This window comes from Phoenix dactylifera, unplaced genomic scaffold (genome assembly GCF_009389715.1).
Source record: "Phoenix dactylifera cultivar Barhee BC4 unplaced genomic scaffold, palm_55x_up_171113_PBpolish2nd_filt_p 002961F, whole genome shotgun sequence".
Lineage (NCBI taxonomy): Eukaryota > Viridiplantae > Streptophyta > Magnoliopsida > Arecales > Arecaceae > Phoenix > Phoenix dactylifera.
Window position 1 is genome coordinate 1 of NW_024070030.1, and position 20,060 is coordinate 20,060.

Genomic DNA, 20,060 nt, shown 5'->3' on the forward strand with positions numbered 1-20,060 from the left:
AGAGAGAGAAAGAAAGAAAATGGAGCCTCTCTCTCCAATAGAGTAAAGGGAAGCTTGAGGGTGGTGACTATCGCCCTAAAGATCAATGGTCGGCTACCATAAATGACGACTGGTGTTGATTGATGGCTAGCGTCAAATGCAAAAATCAACCAATGTAGGAGCTTCGGTCCCAAATCCTGAGATCCATGGCACCCCAACAACTAAGACTTCGGCCATGGCCTCGAACTGATGCAACAAATTAGACAAAGGCTCTGATGATGGGTGCTAATTGATGAAGATGGCCGAAAAAGTGAGAAATAGGGTCGGAGGTTCAAATATAGGGAAAACATGGCATCTTCTATTAAAACAAAACTGGAATCCAAGTTTCATAGGCTGAGGAAGAGGTGGAGGGTTAATCGAAATATTCTGGGCTCTTACCTGGCTTCTGGTGGTACTTAGGCTATGCCAGTCACGGAAATCAATCAAAGGCTGACGAACTCTACTCAAGGCCGAGGTATCCAATTAGGGATCAAAGGGGAGGTGGGGGGGCTTTAAATAAAGCAAGGGAAGCATCGGAATCCATGTTGGCATCAGATTCCCTCGGATGAATTGGAAAGTAGGATGCTCCAATCGGGAGTCTGCCTCCCTCACTACACATGCACTTTCCCAGCATGTGCCAAGCTTGTGCCAATCCTTTTTTCTTTTCTTTTCTTTCAATTTTGGGCAAATTCATCTATTTGAGCCAGTCAAGTGGACAAGGCCTAGTTTCCCATTATGGTGAAATGGGCTGGGTATTATAGAAATAGTGGAAACACCTTTTGAGGTTTCTACAGATTGCTTGGAGGTAATCCCAGCTTCTAGATGTGAAAGCAGACTCTCCTTTTAAAATGCATGGCCTAAAACAAATGAGGGGCATAGTTGCTAGTGGGTAAGGATGGGGAGGGGTTGCTTGTTTGGTTCAGACATTGTAGTGGGGCTCACTTTAGTATAGTTCTCATGATAGGTTCATGTGGGGAGGAGGAATGGGGTGTCTGCTTGTTTTCTGACTCGAGGTTATGGATGTCTTTTCTTTCTATCAGCGTCAACACAGCTTCTTTGAACTTGTCTCATATTTTTTCATATGTATCCCAATCCATTTTCAAATACTTCAATTTCCAAAGCTAGATACCCCCACTAACTCATCATTATGTTGGAGATATTGCACCATTTGTCACTAGCGATTTATGTCATTTGCCGCATCCAATGACTATAGTCTAAGCTCCTCTAGTGTTTTGTCCTGCCTCGCTAGCACGAGCGACCACATAGCAGATGGCCACATGCCTTGTAGGGTTTGACCTATAGGACATGCAAGGCCTAAGGAAGATTTCAGATAGTATCAATCCAGGTAAACTAGGATGCTTAAAATTTCTTAAAATGATAAATATCCATAATACAAATTTCAACATTATTTTCAAACTCCAACAATGTTGGCTACATAGCATTTAGTAAATAAAAGGGATAACTCCTAGGCCCTAGTCCTTTCGCTCATAGAGAGCATGAAAATCCATTATAAGAGTATTGTAACGTGCTTCACTCTCGATGGCATAAAGTTGTTCGAGAGCAAGGCAAACATCTCATGCATGTGGCAACCTGATGACATGAACTATCATCTGATCGGATATGTTGTTGAGAAGCCATGCCAGAGCGATCTGATTACGAAGAAGCCATGACTTATATGCTGGATTAGAGACTGGCTTCTCTGTTCTTCCATCATCTAAAGTTGTGACAATCGTTGGAGGTAAAGGTGAGGTCGTGCCATCTATAAGATTCCATAGTCGGTTGGCTGTTAAGAGGGGTAAAATACGTGCCTTCCGGATAATAAAATTATTTCGGTTAAGTTGAACAACAATTGAAGGCACAGTGGTAGATATAAACATGTAGTTAGAGAAGGATGCCATAGAGATAGCTAAGGTTGAAGGCTCTAATGCCACGTAGAAAAGAAGAGCATGTGGGAAAGAAATATTATGGGAGTCGTTTCCAACCTCAATCTTATGAGGCGATAAGTATGTATATTTGTAGTTGAGAATATATAAGATATTACAACTAGGACAATACAAAGATAGAAAAAAAAATAACAAGTGGATCCATAGGATAAATCCAAAATTTATACTATTCAAAATTCAAAATTTAAATTCAGAATTTAAAATTCAAAATTTCTCAAATTATGGATTCTTGATATATGGTTTGATATGGGGCTAAGATAAAAATACCGCAAACAAACGAAATAGATAAAAACCTGGTTGACGATTCTCAATATAGAGTATAAATAGGTGGAAGGCGCTGCAACATACAGTGCACTTCTGCATATAATAGTTGCGCCGAAGTGACTGCGCTATTGCTACAATTGATATGGATCCAACACTTTTTTTTTTCTCCTCTGAATATTCAGCGATTAAGACGGAACGGAAAAAAGGTAGTCATTCTTTTTTACAACTTACCTTCGCCCGTCAGCACATGAGGTACACTTTATTGCAATAACTTTTTCATTTTGGCCGCAGGAGCGGCTCAACCCTTAGGTAACTAAGGCCTAAGACCTGGACCTAAAGACTCTTAGCTATAAATGCATTAAGGCTTCTAAAAGATTCTTAGCTATAAATGCATTGAGGCCTCCAAGTCTAAAGACTCTTAGCTCTTATAAATATAACACTGAGCGCCCAAGCTTAAAGACTCTAAGCTATAAATATAGCATTAAGGCCTCCAAGCCTAAAGATTCTTAGTTATAAATGCATTGAGACCTCTACAAGATTCTTAGCCATTGAAGCTTTCAAATAATTTTTAAATATATTTATTATTATTATTATTAGTGAGTTCGGCCTTCCAAATTTATCATGCTGCTCTTGATTTTAGATATGTTTTGCAGCTTTCCTTCGGCGGTCAGGAGGTCAGGTGCACCCTAACATCAATAATTTTTTTAATTTGAGACACTTATTGTATATATATATATTATATATTAATATATATATATTTTAGGACACTTATTATAATTACTATTTTCATTTTTTTTCCAATCTAACTGGTTAGTGTGTCGCTGCCAGAGAATAGGCACCATTGCCTTTTAATTTTCAGCCAATCAAAGCCAGGTACATTCTACGATTAATAATTTTTTTATTTTGGACACTAATTGGATATATATATTTTTTTAGAAAAATAGGCGCCTTTGCGGCACCCTGACAGGAATGCGGCCGCGAGCAAATCTGACACGCGTGGCTTGTAGATTTTTATGGATCGCTCTTTACTGAAAAACGATAGATATGGATGAGACATAGCAACAGTTGATCGTGGAAAGTCTCGATCGCACACGTGCACGATCGTCTGTAGCCTTCCGTGTCAAAAAAAAAAAAAAAAAAAAAAAAAAAAAAAGAGGCACGATTGCCTGCACGAGTAAACAAAAAGAGAATTAAAAAAAGTGGATGATGGGTCTGATTTCTAGTTTCTTTTGTCGGTGCATGCAAGATTCTGTTTAGCTTCGCGAATATCTCGGGTGCTGCCCCCAAAATGTCCAGAGAGGCTGGCTGGCTCGTCCAAACGAGCCCGAATGAGACGGAGAGTTCCAGAGACGAAGAGTTGAAAAGCAAGCAGCGGACTCGGAGCAACGCTCTTGTCGTGGTCTCCGTCGAAGACATCATCCACCACCGCCGTCGTCAAAAAAAAAAAAAAAAAACTGAAAAATTAGCTCCTCCCTAGGGTTTCGATATTGCCCTTTTCTTCCCTAACCAGTTCCATGGAAATGCCCGGGAGGAGATCCAGCTACTCCCTCCTCAGCCAATTTCCGGACGACCCGCCGCCCCCCAAATTCGAGTCGCCGCCGTCCGACAAGAGCCGCGGCCGATCCCCCTTCGATTGGCCATTACCATCGACTCCATCGTTGCCGGCGACCACCGCGCTGTGAGGATCGGGCCGTCGGCGTTTCCTTCGGTGGGGCTACAAAGGCAATCCAGCGGAAGCAGCTACGGGGAGAGCTCGCTGTCAGGGGATTATTACCTCCCCACTACGCTCTCATCGATCACGGCCACCATCGACGAGGATGCCTTCAATCGGATCGCGACCGCTGGAGAGGCACGGGCGAAGGGAGGGCGGATGACCGGGTCGTCATCATCATCCAAAAGCTGGGCGCAGCAGGCCGAGGAGACGTACAGCTCCAGCTCGCTCTGGCTCTTCGGCTCTGCTCGGAGTCAGCCTGCCCAGCTATCCGAATTTCTGGATGCTGGTGATCAGATGTCCCAGCAGAGCGTGCCTCGGCGGAGTCCATGTCCCATCGTTTCTGGGTAGCATATAGACATTACTTAATATATTTCTGAATTAATCTATGAAGCATGAGGAATTGTGGTAGATATATCTAGATAATGGATCAGTTTTTTGAATTCATTCTGGTGTGTTTGCACTAAAAATAAGAAATATCGATGGACCAAATAAATCAACCAAAATTCAGTTAATTATTCATGCATGACACAATCAAGGCTCATGGTTGACCACTTGTCACTTGTATACGGGTCTATGAAATTGACTTTCTAAAGAAAGTTATTTGGATAAAGGAGTACCAAGGGAAGTTATTGCTGAAAAAAACTTCCTCTTTCATGATAAAAGAAAACGAGAAGACTTCTTGAACTCTCTGATATCCTTATGCAAGACTATGATGGATCTACTACAGTGTCTATACTGAATGGGCTATTTCAACCTCTTATCTTAGAACGAGGATTCTTTTATATAGTGGAAGTGTGACCTTCTCTAGAATGCATCTTAGTGTTTTTGTATAAAGATGCTTGAAATTAGATTGAATGAAAGTCGAATGTTCTCTCTCTTTCTAATCTAACTTGCCTGTTTGGTGCTTATCTTGCTTTGTTCAATCATATGTATGAAATGGATCAGTATTGTATAAGTTCAGATTAAATGAAGATTGATTAAATCCCTGTCTTTTTATCTTATTCATGTTTTGGTGCATCTTTTACCTTATTCTTCATTCCAATCTCTTAGAAATATTTGGTCCTCTTACTTAAGGCGTGAAAAGAATATGCGCTCCTTTAATCAATCTAAACCAAAGATGATTATGAGAGGAAATTTAAAATATGCAAACATTTTTTTGGTTTGATTGCTAGGATGATGAGTGATTAATTTATAATGCTAACTATGGCTACACTTCCATAAGTGATTTGGCATCTACGAGTGAATGAAGCTGAGTATGACTATTTAGTAAAAGACTATTAGGATTCAACTGCTAAAACAATAAAAAGTTTCAAATCAGACATGATGTATAATGGCTAGATTATCTCAGATTGCGCAAAATTACTGTTAGACCAACACGATTATTCACCTAATGATTAGTCTCATATAAATGGGAAGATTGGAAATGGTCAGTTTCTTGAGAATACCAGATTTGTGGTCGTTATCAAAATACACCATCTAATCCTAAATTCGGGGTGGCATGGCCATTCAAAATATATGGTTGATTTACCTAAAAATTGACTCTATGAATATAGGACTTGTAGTCCTAAATTTGGAAGGCATGGTTATTCCAAACATATGGTCAGTTCACCCAAATATAAAAATCAAGATGTTTGTTACAATCTTGAACAAAGTATGCTGAACCGATCGGAACCAGTCCGTTTAGCCTGTACCGGACCGGTACCGACAGGCACCGGTCCGGTACAGCCCTTGAAATCGGTTTCGACCCCAGCATCGGTCTGATATAGCCCTTGAAATCGGTTCCAAGCCCGTATTGGTGCGAATCGGGTCGGTTCGCACTGGTACGGGTTACAAAAAAGAATTTTGCGTGCTCCATGGCCTTTTTGAGCATAGCGTGCAGCCTTCTCCGCTGCCATGTGGCCACGCGTTGTCTTCGCTGTGGCCGAAAGTGGCACAGGTCCACGCATTTTTTCGACAACGCGTGGTGTCCAATCACTTCGAATTTGGCCTCTCCTCCGCTCAGCTATAAAAGCTGAATGAGGAGCACATTTCAGATGCGAGGCAAGGGAAGGAAATGGATTAGCCAAAAAATTGAGGAAGGAAAGGAAATGGTAGGAATTAGCCCAAAAAATATTGAGGAAGGGAAGGGAAGGGTAGGGATTAGCCAAAAAAGACGGAGGAAGGAAAAAAAGGCATCCAGCAGAGGAAGGGAAAGCAGATCGAGCAGGGATCTTGTAGAGGCCGCGTGAAAAATATTGAGGTGAGAGAGCTTCATTTTTTTTAAAAAAAGGCAGATAATATGTATTACAAGTTTGTCATTTTCGCCATATAAGCTGCCGGTTCCGGTGTTGATCCTTCAGATTCGAAGGACATCTACGGTGAGCTACTTGACAACAATAAGAAGTTAGAGAAACGGATTGCCTCCTACAAGAGCAAGTGGCCTACATATGGGCTTACTTTGATATGTGATGGTTGGACCGGTCCAATAAGGCAGAGCATCATCAACTTTCTGACATATTATGATGCGAAGATCTTTTTCCACAAGTTAGTTGATGCTTTGGATAAGGTGCACGATGCCTCATACATCCTTAGACTTATGGAGGAGGTAATTGATCAGGTAGGAGAGGAGAATATCGTGCAGGTTGTCACTGATAATGGTCTGCAATATGAGTTGGCCGGAGAGATCTTGATGGAGCGGCGACTACATATTTTCTGGATTCCATGTGCTGCATATTGTATCGACCTCATGCGGATATTGGAAAGATCTGTAGGGTGCAGTATACGGTGGAGATAGCCTAGCGCATCACCAAGTATATTTATAACCATACATAGGTTCTTTTGCTGATGAGAAAATTTGTAGGAAAAGAGATTCTGAGACTAAGTGTCACACGATTTGCTACGAACTATATTGCACTTGATAGCCTTATTGAGAAGAATGGAGCCCTATGTCGGATGTTTGTTAGTCCGGAGTGGCAACAAAGTAGATATGCCCAGGCTGGCACTGAAGGAAGCAAGATGGAAGACTTGGTTACAAAGCAGTTATTTTGACAGCGGGCTACTGCGATAGTCAAGGTTATCAAACCATTATATGAAGTGCTGCGGGCCGTGGATAGCGAGAGATATTCCAGATGGGCTTTCTGTATCACATGATGGAGAAGGCAAAGGCTCAGATTATGGAGGTAGATCCAGCCCATGTCTAGGAGTACATCAACATCATTGAGCTGCGGTATGAAGCCCAAATGGGTAGAAAATTGCATTTAGTAGGTAAGCGATAACATTGATAATTCCTGATGGATGTATTTGTATAATTATTCTAAGACGGTCTTGTCTATGTGTAGTATACTACCTGAATCCTCGTTCCAGTACGAGAGTCGAATTGGTATGGATGATAAACTTTTAGATGTTTTGCGTAATGTTATTTACAAGATGGAGCTTGATCCAGAAGTCGCTGCATCATGTATAGAAGAGGTAACTATGATTTAGTAGCATGTGTAAGTTATCGGATATTCTATTATTAATATAGTACAGCACGCTTCTTTTTCACAGACCAAATTATTTAGAGAGGGTAGCTACAGCTTTGGACAACAAGCAGCTGTCGTGAGTAAGACAACTATAAATCCAGGTATAATACAAATCAGCAAGATATTTTTACAGCTGAATTGTCTTCAACTATAAGGCCATCATATATGTAATTATCTTCAATATTTTTACAGCTAAATGGTGGATTCATTTTGGCGGATCTGCAAAAAATTTCAAGTAGATAGCTATCCAGATTCTTTTTCAAACGGTGTCCTCGAGTGGCTGTGAGCACAATTGGTCCACCTTCGCCCTCATTTATAGCAAACAGAGGAACCGTTTGACACAAAAGTGCCTCAATGATCTTGTTTATATGTACTATAATCTACGGTTGAGGCTAAAATAGATTCGGAAGGAAGTGAAGCTCAAGTATGCAGATCCCATTTATAAGACTTTCACAGATGATAACGATGATCCTATGCTCGGCTGGCTTGTGGGTCATCAGCAGGAGTCTGAGCTTGACGAGCTAGGATCGCTTCCACGACCAGCCGGCTTCATAGCCAGTGAGGCTAGGGTCGATCTAGAGTAATGGGCTGAGCGCAACATTCCACGCACTTCCACATATGATCAGCCACAGCCAGAGGGGAGCTAGTCACCACATGACTAGTACTACACACCTTCTCGGTAGATGATCGAGAGATGCTCAGACGAGGATGCTCTGATACCTAGTGGACTCGGTCAAGAGGGCGTCAATCCCAAGCAGAGAGGGGCACGAAGTGTAAGAAGGCACCTGGCCAGCAAACGAGAAAAGAAAAGGAAAGAGCCTCAATGGAGAGTGTCGAGAAGGAGACCTGGACCAACAACGATGAAGGTTTTGGTGGTGATGGGCCCCTCCATAGCCATGTTATCAACAACAAGACACCTCTCAAAGCTAGAGCTTCAACGAGAGATCCAAGAGTTCTTATGACCCGATGCACATTCCTCAGGAATTGAGCATACAAGACTACAACACCGCTTGGTTTGAGGGATGGGTTGATCTGCCTCCTTATTATGCTGATGATGCAGATATCGACGAGAAGCATCGCCACTCGACCCGAATTTAGATATCCGAGAGTGCTTTAAATGTATGTAATTGATTGTATCTTAATTTGAAGATATTTTATGTTCTTCATCTCATGATTTGAATCATTTGGAAGTAATAAGATGCATCATCTAGTTTTAAACCTTAAACCTAAATATAGAAACATCAAAAAAAAGATCCAAAAGGGAAAGAACTTCCCCCCCAAAAAAAAGACGCCCGAACTAGCCGAACCGGTACGTCGGTACGGTGCCCACTGGTACGTCGGTACGGTCGGTACAGCGGACCTTACTGTCTTGAATTTAGAAGGTATCATTTAAACTTGATCGAAAAGGCCAATTAACAAATGGCAGAAATATTTTAGGAATGTATATTGAATTTGATTGGAAAAAAAATCAACTGAGAATTGTTGTTCCACCAAATTCAAAATAAATACATCAGCCAAGTATGGTCAAATGACCAAGACCAATAAAGGCCAATTAACCAACAATGACAGATCAACTAAGGCCAAGAAAGACTGATCAACCAATAATTGTGGATCGACCAAGGCCAAGATGGGTCAATCAACAAAAAAATAGTTGATTGATTAAGGCCAAAAGGGCCAACCAATCAAAAATATTAAATAGATTGAGATGAAGAAAGGTCAATAAATCTAAAATAGTTAATACATCGAAAAAGAAAAAAAAAACTATTCAGCCAAAACATTTCTTCATGCCAGCCACATGTAATAGCATGAATCATAGCAATCATCCATATACAATCGTTTTTCATGCTATTAGTAATTTAAACTATTCGGCTATTTGGAGCCTATTTACTAAGAATTAAAGGTAGGTGGTTGGTATTCATAGCACATATATTTGGTACTGAATAAAATAGTATATGCTTTTCTAATCAGCCCAGGCCATGGTCGATAGATATGAATATAGTTGATTGACCATAAGTAGTGGCCTATCACTTTGCATGACTTACCATATACTTTAGCTGGTTGATAAACATGATCAGTAGATGTTGGTTAGTATTTCTTATAGTTGATCGATCAAGTATTGGCTTATGTTTATCTAGCTTAACAAAACTATTCATTTTCATTGAGCGGTGGGGGCATTTGTTTATACTAAAACTAAAAATATTGATCAAGCAACAAGATTCAATTAATTATTTATGCATGACACATGGAAGCCTCATGGTTGGTCACTTATCACTTATATATGAGACCATCTTTGTGTAATTTTTCTTTCCTAGAATTAACTTCCTAAAGGAAGTTCTTTGGACAAAGGAGAAGTTAGTCATGCAAGGAACTGCCAACGATCACCAAGAGAGTTACCAAGACAAGAAGCAATCATCCAAGGGAAGTTAATGCTGGAAATATCTTCCTCTTTCGTGTTAAAAGATAAATTGAAGATTTCATTTGGATTCTCTCAAATTCTTACACAAGACTATGACAGATCTACTAGTGTCCATATTGAATAAGCTTTGTCAACTTCTTATCTTAGAACTAGGATTCTTCTTTTGAGTGAAGGTGCAACCTAGTCTAGAGTGCATCTTGATAGTGGTGTATTAAAGATGCTTGTAATCAGAATGAATGAAGGACAAGTGTTCTCCCTCTTTATAATCTAATTTCCCTTTTTGGTTCCCATCTTATGTTGTCTTGCTTTCCTCAATAATATACATTAGATGTATCAATATTGTATGAATTTTCTAATCTAACTTCCCTCTTTGGTGCTCATCTTATATTTCTTGCTTTTCTCAAATATATGTATTAGATGTGTCAATATTGTATAAATTCAGATTGAATAAAGGTTGTTTTGATCCCTTCTATTTATCTTGTTCGTGTTGTTGGTGCATCTTTTACTTTTCTTTTCATTCAAGAACTGAACAATATTAAGTCCTCTTACTTGAGGTGTGAAAAGAATCCGCATACGTCTAAGGGCGACAAATTAGTGAAACAAATTATTTCTCTTTTTAAGTGAAATTGTAGATAGATATATCTGGATAATGGATCCAGTTTTTGATTCCTTTTTAGGGCAACAAATTAATGAGTACAATTTGATCAACTAATGCTACCTAAATGCTGAATTATGCTGAATTCACACTAAAGATTGTAATGGAAATTCCATATTTCTCGATATGCAATATAAGGATGAAGGATAAAGCATTATGAAGTTGGTGTAAACAAACTAGATTAAACCAAAAGAAATAAATAAAACCATGGAATAATTTACAAGTTCTACAGAAAAGAAAGAAATGGCAGCACATGAAGATGAAGAATTAAAGGAACACATATTCAGCATGATTTTTATACCTCAACTTGACATGTAATTATAAAGTTCAAAGCTGATTTGAAGAATGTAGTATACATTGGAGTGCAAATGCAATATTAGGTACAAAAATCATTAGATTTGTTGATGATCAGAATAAGTTTGTTGATGGAGTTTGTTAAGAAACAAGGTCTCTAAGAAAGTATGGTAGTGGTTGTTAAAGAATTGGATTTTTTTTTTTTTTAATATTTAGACTATATGGTACTATAACATTTTTGTACAAAGTCAGATGTTCGCCGAGTTGGTACTGGAACTCGTACCGGTCGGCAGGCGGGTCTGTACGGTCCTGGTTCGGTACTGTATTGAGTACCAACACATGGTATACTTGGGGAACCTGCATGCCTAATTTTTTTTAAGCTTTTCAAGTTTGATTAATTGGTAATCAATTTTTATTTAACTTTTTCAATAATTTGAAGTATAATTTGATGTTTTTTAATATTTTTATGATCTCGGTATAAGCTAAATGATACAAAATATAAAATGGATAGTGAGATGTTGCTTGCTACAAGAAGCAATATGAAATATTTTAAAATCAACTAGTGAGATGAAAAATATAATATCATATTATCAATTATATGTTTTAAAGTACAATATATATATTGATATTTAAAATCTCATCGAGTAGCAATGCCTCTCGTAGATATTTGGATCATTAGTATAGTTAGAAAACATATTAGCCCACCCCTCTAACCAAGCAGCATTGTAGTCCTGCATATTCATCTCCTAAGGAACGCGCTCTGGGTTATAAGCATTCTTGGATCTCTTGTTGAAATTCTAGCTCTGAGAGGTGTCCTCTAGCTGATAATACTGATGTGGAGGAGCTCATTTGAATATGCCGGTAGCAAAATTCGATCTGTAAGATGCTCCGAGTTGCGTAGGATAGTAGCCATCGAAAGACGATGCCTCAAATATACCGTATTCATATCTATATCCGTATGGATCGTAGTCTGCCTATGGCTGCGGGTAATAGGATCTAGTATATGACTCAAAATTTAATACGTCTATGGATTTTACTTCACGTCTGAGGTCATCTACAACTGCATCGTATCTTTTTGAATGACCTTGAGGAGTCCATCTTCTATATGCAATCGTATCCTCGTGGGTTATACTAGATTGTGCACTGTAGTCCCTATTCTGTATAGCATGCGTAAACTAGGACTCACTGGTAAATAGAAGACCACCCTCCGGCTGTCTCATAAATGGTGGTCGTATATCATCCACTCCCTAACTAGCAGATCTATGACCACTAGAATTGTCATTGATGCTGCCCGTGGTCTCTAAATCTAAGTAAACTGGTTCCTCCACACTCTCTATAGAGCATGCAGGTGCCTTTTTTTTCTTTTTTGGTGCACTGAGCAGCTACCTATTTACCCTTCATGCCTCTCTCTGCCTGGATATGCTAGAAGGATGGATGTTGCCCTTTTGACCGAGTTGATCGAGTAACGTGGTGGCTTCGCCTAAGCAACGTTCGATCATATCTCTGAGAGGATATCTCGGACAAAGAGTCATGTTATGATCGGTTTTTTAGTGATTTCTGTGGCTGTGGCTGATTAGCTGGAAGGATACGTGGAATGTTGCAATCTGCCCATTGTCTTGCATCGATCCTAGTCTCGCTTGCTATGAAATTGGCTAGTCGGATCACTCATCAAGCTCTGATTTCTATTGTTGGCCCACAAGCCATCTGATTATAGGATCATCCTCATTGTCAACGAAAGCATTATGGATCGGATTTGTGTACTTTAGCTCAATTTTCTTTTGAGTGCACTTCAGCCTTAACCTCAGATTGTAGTGAATATATAGAAGATCGTTGAGGCGCTTCTGTGTCAGACGATTCCTCTGTTTGCCGTGGATGAGGGAAAAAGTGGACTAGTTGCGCTCACAGCTACTCGAGGAGACCATCTGGGCAAAGATTTGGATAACTAGCCACTTAAAATTTTTCGTGGACAAACTAAAATGAATCCACGATTCAGCTACAAAAATATTGAAGAAAATTACATATAAGATAGTATTATATTAGTAACATCTAACGCTAAGTAATAGTTATCGTTGATGTGTAATATACCTGAATTCATACTTTTCTTACTTACGACAGCTGCCAAGACTCCAAAGCTATGCCCTCTCTAAATATTTTGATTTGTGAAAAAGAATCCTGCTGTAATATATTAATAATTGAAGAAATCAGTTAACTTACGTATGTCTCTTTTAGACATTGTGCTGCAACTTCTAGAATAGGCTTCATCTTGTAAATCACATTACGCAGAGCGACTAGAAGTTCTTCATCCATATCGATTTTAGGTACGGTGTACTGAAATCTTGGGTTCAGATAGTATGCTGCAGGTAGAGTTCGTAATTGTTTTAGTAAAATTGTACAAGTACAGGAGCAGTCTAAATTTCAATGTTCTTGTTTATCTGCTAGATGCATATTTCTACCTATCTGATAGTCCCATCGTCGCTTAATGATGTCGATGTACTCCTAGACATACGTCGGATCTGCCTTTCTGATTTGAATCTTTGCTCTCTCCATCATGTGATACAAGAAGCCCATTTGGAGGTATCTCTCACTGTCCACGATCCAAAACACTTCGTATAATGGCTTGATAGCTTTCATTATCTTCTCAGTCTATTGTCAAAATGTCTATCTCGTCCCCAAGTCCTCGACAATACTTTCTTCAGTGCCGACTCTTGCAAATCTATTTTTTTGTCACTTGAGACTGACAAACATTTGACGTAGGGTTGTTTTTTCTTTGAAGAAGGCTATCAAGTGCAATGTAGGGTCTTATGTTGTGGCCTATTATCAATGATGACCAGTATAACATTTTTCTCTCCTACTTGATCAATCACCTCCTTCATCAATCCGAGGATGTACATGGCGTTGTGCATCTGATCGGAAGCATTAACCGACTTATGGAAGAAAGTCTTCGTATCGCAGTATATCAAGAAGTTGATCATGCTCTGCCAGGTAGGATCGGTCCAACCATCACACATTATCGTCAGTCCATATGTGGGCCATTTGCTTTTGTATGAGGCAATCTACTTCTCTACCTCCTTATTGTTGTCAAGAAGCTCACCGTAGATGTCCTTCGGTCTTGAAGGATCTACACCGGAACCGGCAACCTGTATGACATAAATGACAGATCTATAATATGTATTGTTTACCGTATTTGTTGGGATGTAGCTAAAGTAAAACTAGGATTCAATAGCTCGCGATATATATTTCTTCTTATCCTTCTTTTGATTGTATCAACCTTTTGCTGCTTTGAATTCTTGTTCGAAAAGACATGCATCTAAATCATTGGTGACAGCTCCTGGTGGAATCTTTCTGGAGGACTTTTTTCTGCTACTAAAAGCTCCCGCGTAGATGTAATACGGACACCCTCTGGTGATGGCCTCTCTAGTTGAGGAAGTCCTCTTGAACTTTAGATCTGCTTTGTTGCTCGTAGAATCGGAGCTTGACTCGTAGTATGAGGGCCCAAATTGAGCCATATGCCTGGCCACTTTATTCTGCTGCCATTAATCATCCGAGTTCGCCTGAATGACAGCCTTGATCTATGCCTTCTTGTCGTCTGGAGCGGACGCATCTTCAGCCTTCTTGGAGTGTTAGGAAGGTGCTTTTGCCGTTTGACGGTCCACCTCTGCCTTCTTCTTGGCAATCCTCTCCTTTGCTGATATGAAATCAGCGAAGTACTTCTTCATTAGCTGCCGAACTTTCTATAGACTTTTTCAATACATAGATATGCCGGTGTAACCATTAGCTAAGTGCTGCTTCAACTTGGTACCTCTTCTCTTTTGAACTTTGTATTGCATTAGTTGTACTTCCAGCGGTGCCGACTTGAGAGCATTTACCCATGATCTCAATCAATATCATGCTCTGGCTCTTTTTTTCTTAATGATTTCATTCGTGTAGGTTTATCAAGTACGTAGTTTATCAATTATTTAAAAATAGCAAAATTTCGTTACGATTAAGATAATATTTTTTACTTCAGAAAATACCTCTGATTTATCTAATATATACTACTAATTTTTCATATTTTTTATTCATTTATATATTTTTAATATTTTTTAAATTAAGAAATATGTTTAAATATCATAAATTCAAAATATATATTTTTTACTTCAAAAAATACTTCTAAAATATGTATTGCGTATTACTAATTTTTTATAATTTTTTATTAATTATGTATTTTTAATAATTTTTAAATTTAAAAATAATTTTTAAATATAAATATTAAAAAATTAATTTGATTTTAGATTCATGTAGAACTCTATCATGGATGCTATATATATTTTTCTCGGTCCGAGAGCATGCATCAAAAGCTATTTATTTTTTAATTTTTTTAAAATTTAGGTCTAGGCCACTATACTCATGATCCTATTAAAATTTGAATAAGTGGACACCAAATTTAGCTGGAGAGTAGCTTGCATGCTCCTAAATACGCTTCTGATTTTACATTTTTTTGAATTTTATTTTATTTTTTATTTTTTAGTCCAAAAATATTTTAAATTTTAAAAGGTATATATAATTCAAAAATTAAAAATTTTTATGTGATTGTATAGATCATCCATAGATCTACAATATACCATGAAATCACGTGAAAGTCAAAAATTTTGGTATGATCTCTTCTTGTTTTGCAAATTTCAAGATATTTTTGGCGTCCGAAAAGGGAGAAAATGAGAGGAGAGATGAAGTACACCTTATTTAGGATTGAATTCTTCTTTAATCGTGCTGAATCAGCATATTTTTTGCCGTGGGGCAGGGGGTTATTCGGATAGATTGGGAAGGCCCGAGAAACTCTTTAGGCAATTTATATTTAAAATTAAAGGAAGAGAGAGGGGAGGGGACTATTTCTGAACCGGTCTGACTCGGTGCGAAATAGGCTGGTTTGGACCGAGTCTGTGTGTATCGCGACTGATCCCAACCTGTTCCAGCCGGTTCCGATCGGTTCGGACCGGTTTCGGCCAATTCGGAGTCGACTTCGAAAAAGTTAGGTGAATCAACCCAGCCCCCCACCGAGTCGGCTCGGTAATGGTTCGGCAAACCTTAGTATAAACAATGTTTCATTTGAAAAAAAATAAATGGAAGTTTTGGTCCAAAAATGATATGCCTACAGACTCAACATTGCTCTTACTAACATCATACATATTTAAGGAGCCAAGAGCTAGACAAAGATAGCTCCATACCAAGAAGACAGGCGATATACATTTTGTAGCTCCTTTAATTAATAATAGTAATTTTCATCCAATTTTGAATTTGAAAAGTGCAATTCTTTCACTTCTTTTTCTCTGAAAACTGGTAATCGTAATATACCAAAATCAAGTGAAAGCAACAAGCAAAGGAAAGGAAGCAAAGAACCTTTGATTCATTACTTAGATGATTACTATGTCTTTCCATCTAGAAAGAAGTTATTAAATGAGTGGTATAGTGGGACATATACTTTCTTGGGGAGAACCAAAGTAAAAATTGCAATGACTAGTAAAATCTGAAGCTTCTCAATTTAATGTTTCAAATTAATATAAAATGTTTTAGCAACAATCTGCCGGACCTCACCTGTCAGGTAACTTCTCCTTATCCAGTTTAGTTTCTCCCGTTCTTTACCGCCCACCATACAAATGCAGCAAAGTTTTTGCGTATGAATACTTCTTTAGTAATGAAAGGATAATTGCAACTCATGAATGATGAATTCTTCAATATAATTTTTGTTAGGAAAAAAGAGTTAATTATGAGATTTTGACACCAAGTGTTTCAATTTACTTAGACATGTTTTAGCTATTTTTATGTGATATTATGATATGACTGCATTGACAAAGAGGCTAGTGTTTAAAAGGAAATAAATGGTATAGTTGGATTAATGGTAACATTCCATCACTTTCGAGCTCACTAAGCATATACAATCTCTATGCACAGCGTTGCCCCTTTTGCCTCTCAATTAAAATTTCCTCCACCCTTCGCTTTTTCCGCAACTTGGATGACCTTCCTTTCTACCCTTTGTAGAGTTCCAAACCTCAAATCTTCTAGGAATTCTTGCACCTTTTTGTATCCTTGTGTAACTACTTATTTGATATTTTTCATTACTTACTCCTTTAGTGCGACTATTGATCTTTTCCAGATATACTCATCCCCAACTATGTACTTGTTTTACTTTTTCCATATTAGCATTCCCCTCCACCTAACACTTATCTTATTTGCTTTCAAGTTTCCACTTCCTTTCAATTCAAAAAGAACAGAGGATATACCTGTTAATTAGCCAGTGTGTCATTTGGTTCCTTGCTAATGGTGTAAACTGGATATTTGTCATAATGGGCATTAGCTAATCCATTTGATGGAATGACAATGTTTCCTTAGCATCGCGTATTACTTTCATTTGTGAAAGTATTTCTTGCATTTGTAGCATTTTGTAGCTCATTTTTTCTATTTATTTTGAAAATTTTTCTTACTTTGTATTCCAGTTTTGCTTGCGTATTTTATTCTGCTTGTACTGTTATCTTACATCATAATTCATTGTCTCTACCAGGTAAATGGCTGTCTGTCGTATCATGATAAGATTCCAGATGGCTTCTACCTGATTCAGGGAATGGATCCATTTGTATGGATTCTATGCACTGATGTGCAAGAAGAGAGTCGGATTCCATCACTTGAATCGCTAAAAACTGTCCACCCCAGTGATTTATCTATTGAGGTGGTTCTCATAGATAGAAAAAGTGATTTGGATCTATGCAAGTTACGGAATTTGATAGCTGACCTTTCATGTAATTGTTCAACCGAAAAAGATATGGCGGAACAGCTTGCAGAGCTTGTATGCATGCAGATGGGGTGAGTTATGCTTAGTAGTCTGCATGTGAATGTGTGGAAATCATAATTTTCCTACCTGTTGCTTCCGTAATTAACTATCCATTTGTCTCACAAGGGGTGCAGCTTTTGACGAGGAAGAGAGTCTGATCCCTCGCTGGAAAGAATTCAGTGAGGTTCTCAAGGCTAGTTCCTGTTCGGTTGTGCTCCCGATAGGAAAGCTATCTGTTGGTCTTTGTCGGCATCGAGCCTTGCTGTTCAAAGTAAAGTGGTGATCTCTTTTTTTCAGATTCAATTTAGGAGAGTTTTGTAGGACATATACCCTTTCCTTTTTTATTCTGTTTGCTACGGATGGTTACTTACTTTGCATACAGTTCTAACCTCTTTTTCATCATGTGTTGAAGATGTTAGCTGACATGATAAATCTTCCATGCCGAGTTGCCAAGGGCTGCGCTTACTGTAGAAGTGATGATGCTTCCTCATGTTTGGTGCGCATTGGTCTTGACAGGTGCATGGTTTTCTTCCTCCATCCAACACATTAGAGAAGAAGGGAAAAAACAATGCCAATTAATGCTTTGATCAGCATTTAGGGACTATAAAGCAAGTGTGCAGTGTACAGTGACTTGGAATAAGAAAAAGTAGCTGTAACTTCAGGTGCATTGGGCATTTTGTTGAGTGGAATAGACCTGCTCACCTATGCATGCATGCATGTAGCGTAATATACTAAAATGCTTTGTTGACCTAGACTTGCATCCTATAATATTAGGATGGCTAGTGTGGATGGGGTATCACCGAATCAATGCCCATCCATCCAATTCCGAAGGTTCCGCCAATTGGCTGTTCCCCCTGTTGCTCATAGCATAATCTTTATCTATTTTTCCAACTTGTTTGCTTCATGGGGGTTTTAATATGTTAAAGAAATTTAGTCCTAGAGTGATCAATGACATTACATCCATCTACACCTGTATGCTATTCAGCCTACCTCAGCATATGTAGCCTTCTTCTAGCTTCAGCCTCTATAGGCTAAACAACAGATTAAGAGCCCCCTTCCCTCCCCATTCCCCATCTTCTGCTCTCTTCAAGTTGGAGATGTATTCTCAAGTCCTCAACATAGAGATACCTCGAGAACTGCAAAATGATGGAATGGTGTCTCTTCCATTAATAATCCACAATGGGCACTGCCACATATGTATACCTATGTTCTTTTTGCCAGTCTTCCTTGAACTGATAAGCTTTCCACGAAGTGAAAGGAATTAGGTCCAAATTAAACAGTATATATGAATTTTTATCTTTGCCGGACACTTCTGTGTATTTAGTTTTCACATTTAGTTCTCTTTTCTTTGGAAACTTTCTTCATGAAACAAAGATTTTGATTTTTGAGGGAGTTAAACATTCGTGTCTATGTTTGTAGGAATCAGAGCAGTCTGTATCATGACATGTCTGTGCATGATTTGCCCTATGTTTACATTGGTAGCTGCATACTTGTCTTAGTTCAAATGTCAAAACCAAGTGCAGAATTTTTTCTAAACTTTGATATACTTTTTTAGCTGATTATTGAAAAGCATAAAACTTCTCTGATTTCACAAATTTCAATTGTGGCAGGGAATATTTGGTTGATTTGATTGGAAAGCCAGGCCAACTCTGTGAGCCTGATTCTTTGCTTAATGGTCCTTATTGTATTTCAATTTCTTCACCAATGCGTCCTCCGAAATTTAAATCAGTTGAAATCTCTGGTAACTTTAGATCTTTGGCCAAGCAATACTTTTCAGATTGTCGATCTCTCAATCTCATCTTCAGCAATGCTTCAGCAGGTGACTCCATCTATGCCTTATTTATTAATCGTTGAACACACCATTATATGATCCTATTTATGCTTGTCATTTTATGTTGGTCAATATGTTAGTCTTTACTTGTTGAAATGTGAAATTCTTTTGAATGTGATTACTAGTATAATTCTTGGCTTTACACGATATAAAATTGATCTTTCCAGAGCAGATCAATTAAAGTTCAATTTTAGAATTGCCGTTGACAACTCTTTAACCTCAAGAACAAATGTTAAATGCAAGGTTTTAAGTGTTGCCCTGTTAGTCTTGATTCACATTGTTGACCCTTTCCTAATCAGCTTAAGCTTTAGAACTGTAGTGGTAAGTTAACATGATATCATTGCTTAGGTTTGCTAGAGGTCATGAGTTCGAATTCTCGAGTTCAGTTATTTATTTAAATCCCTGGTTATCTATTAGTCTAATTTTGTCCTGTTTTGACTCAGTTACCCTCCACGTGCGTTGTCCGGCCACATGTGGAGGATGGTGTTAAGCCTGATATGCATTATGACCCTTCCTTATTAGCTTAAGCTTTGGGGTCTAGTGGTAAGTTAACATGCCCATGCTGTCCATATTGGCCAATACAGACACCATTACATGATTAGTATGGCACATGATTATTTTACAAT

The 20,060-nt window shown here is 38.5% G+C and overlaps 1 pseudogene; it reads left to right on the forward strand.

Moving 5' to 3' along the window:
* The first annotated feature begins 3,631 nt into the window (after positions 1–3,631).
* On the forward strand, positions 3,632–19,635 carry LOC120109886 (annotated as a pseudogene).
* Positions 19,636–20,060: the final 425 nt, after the last annotated feature.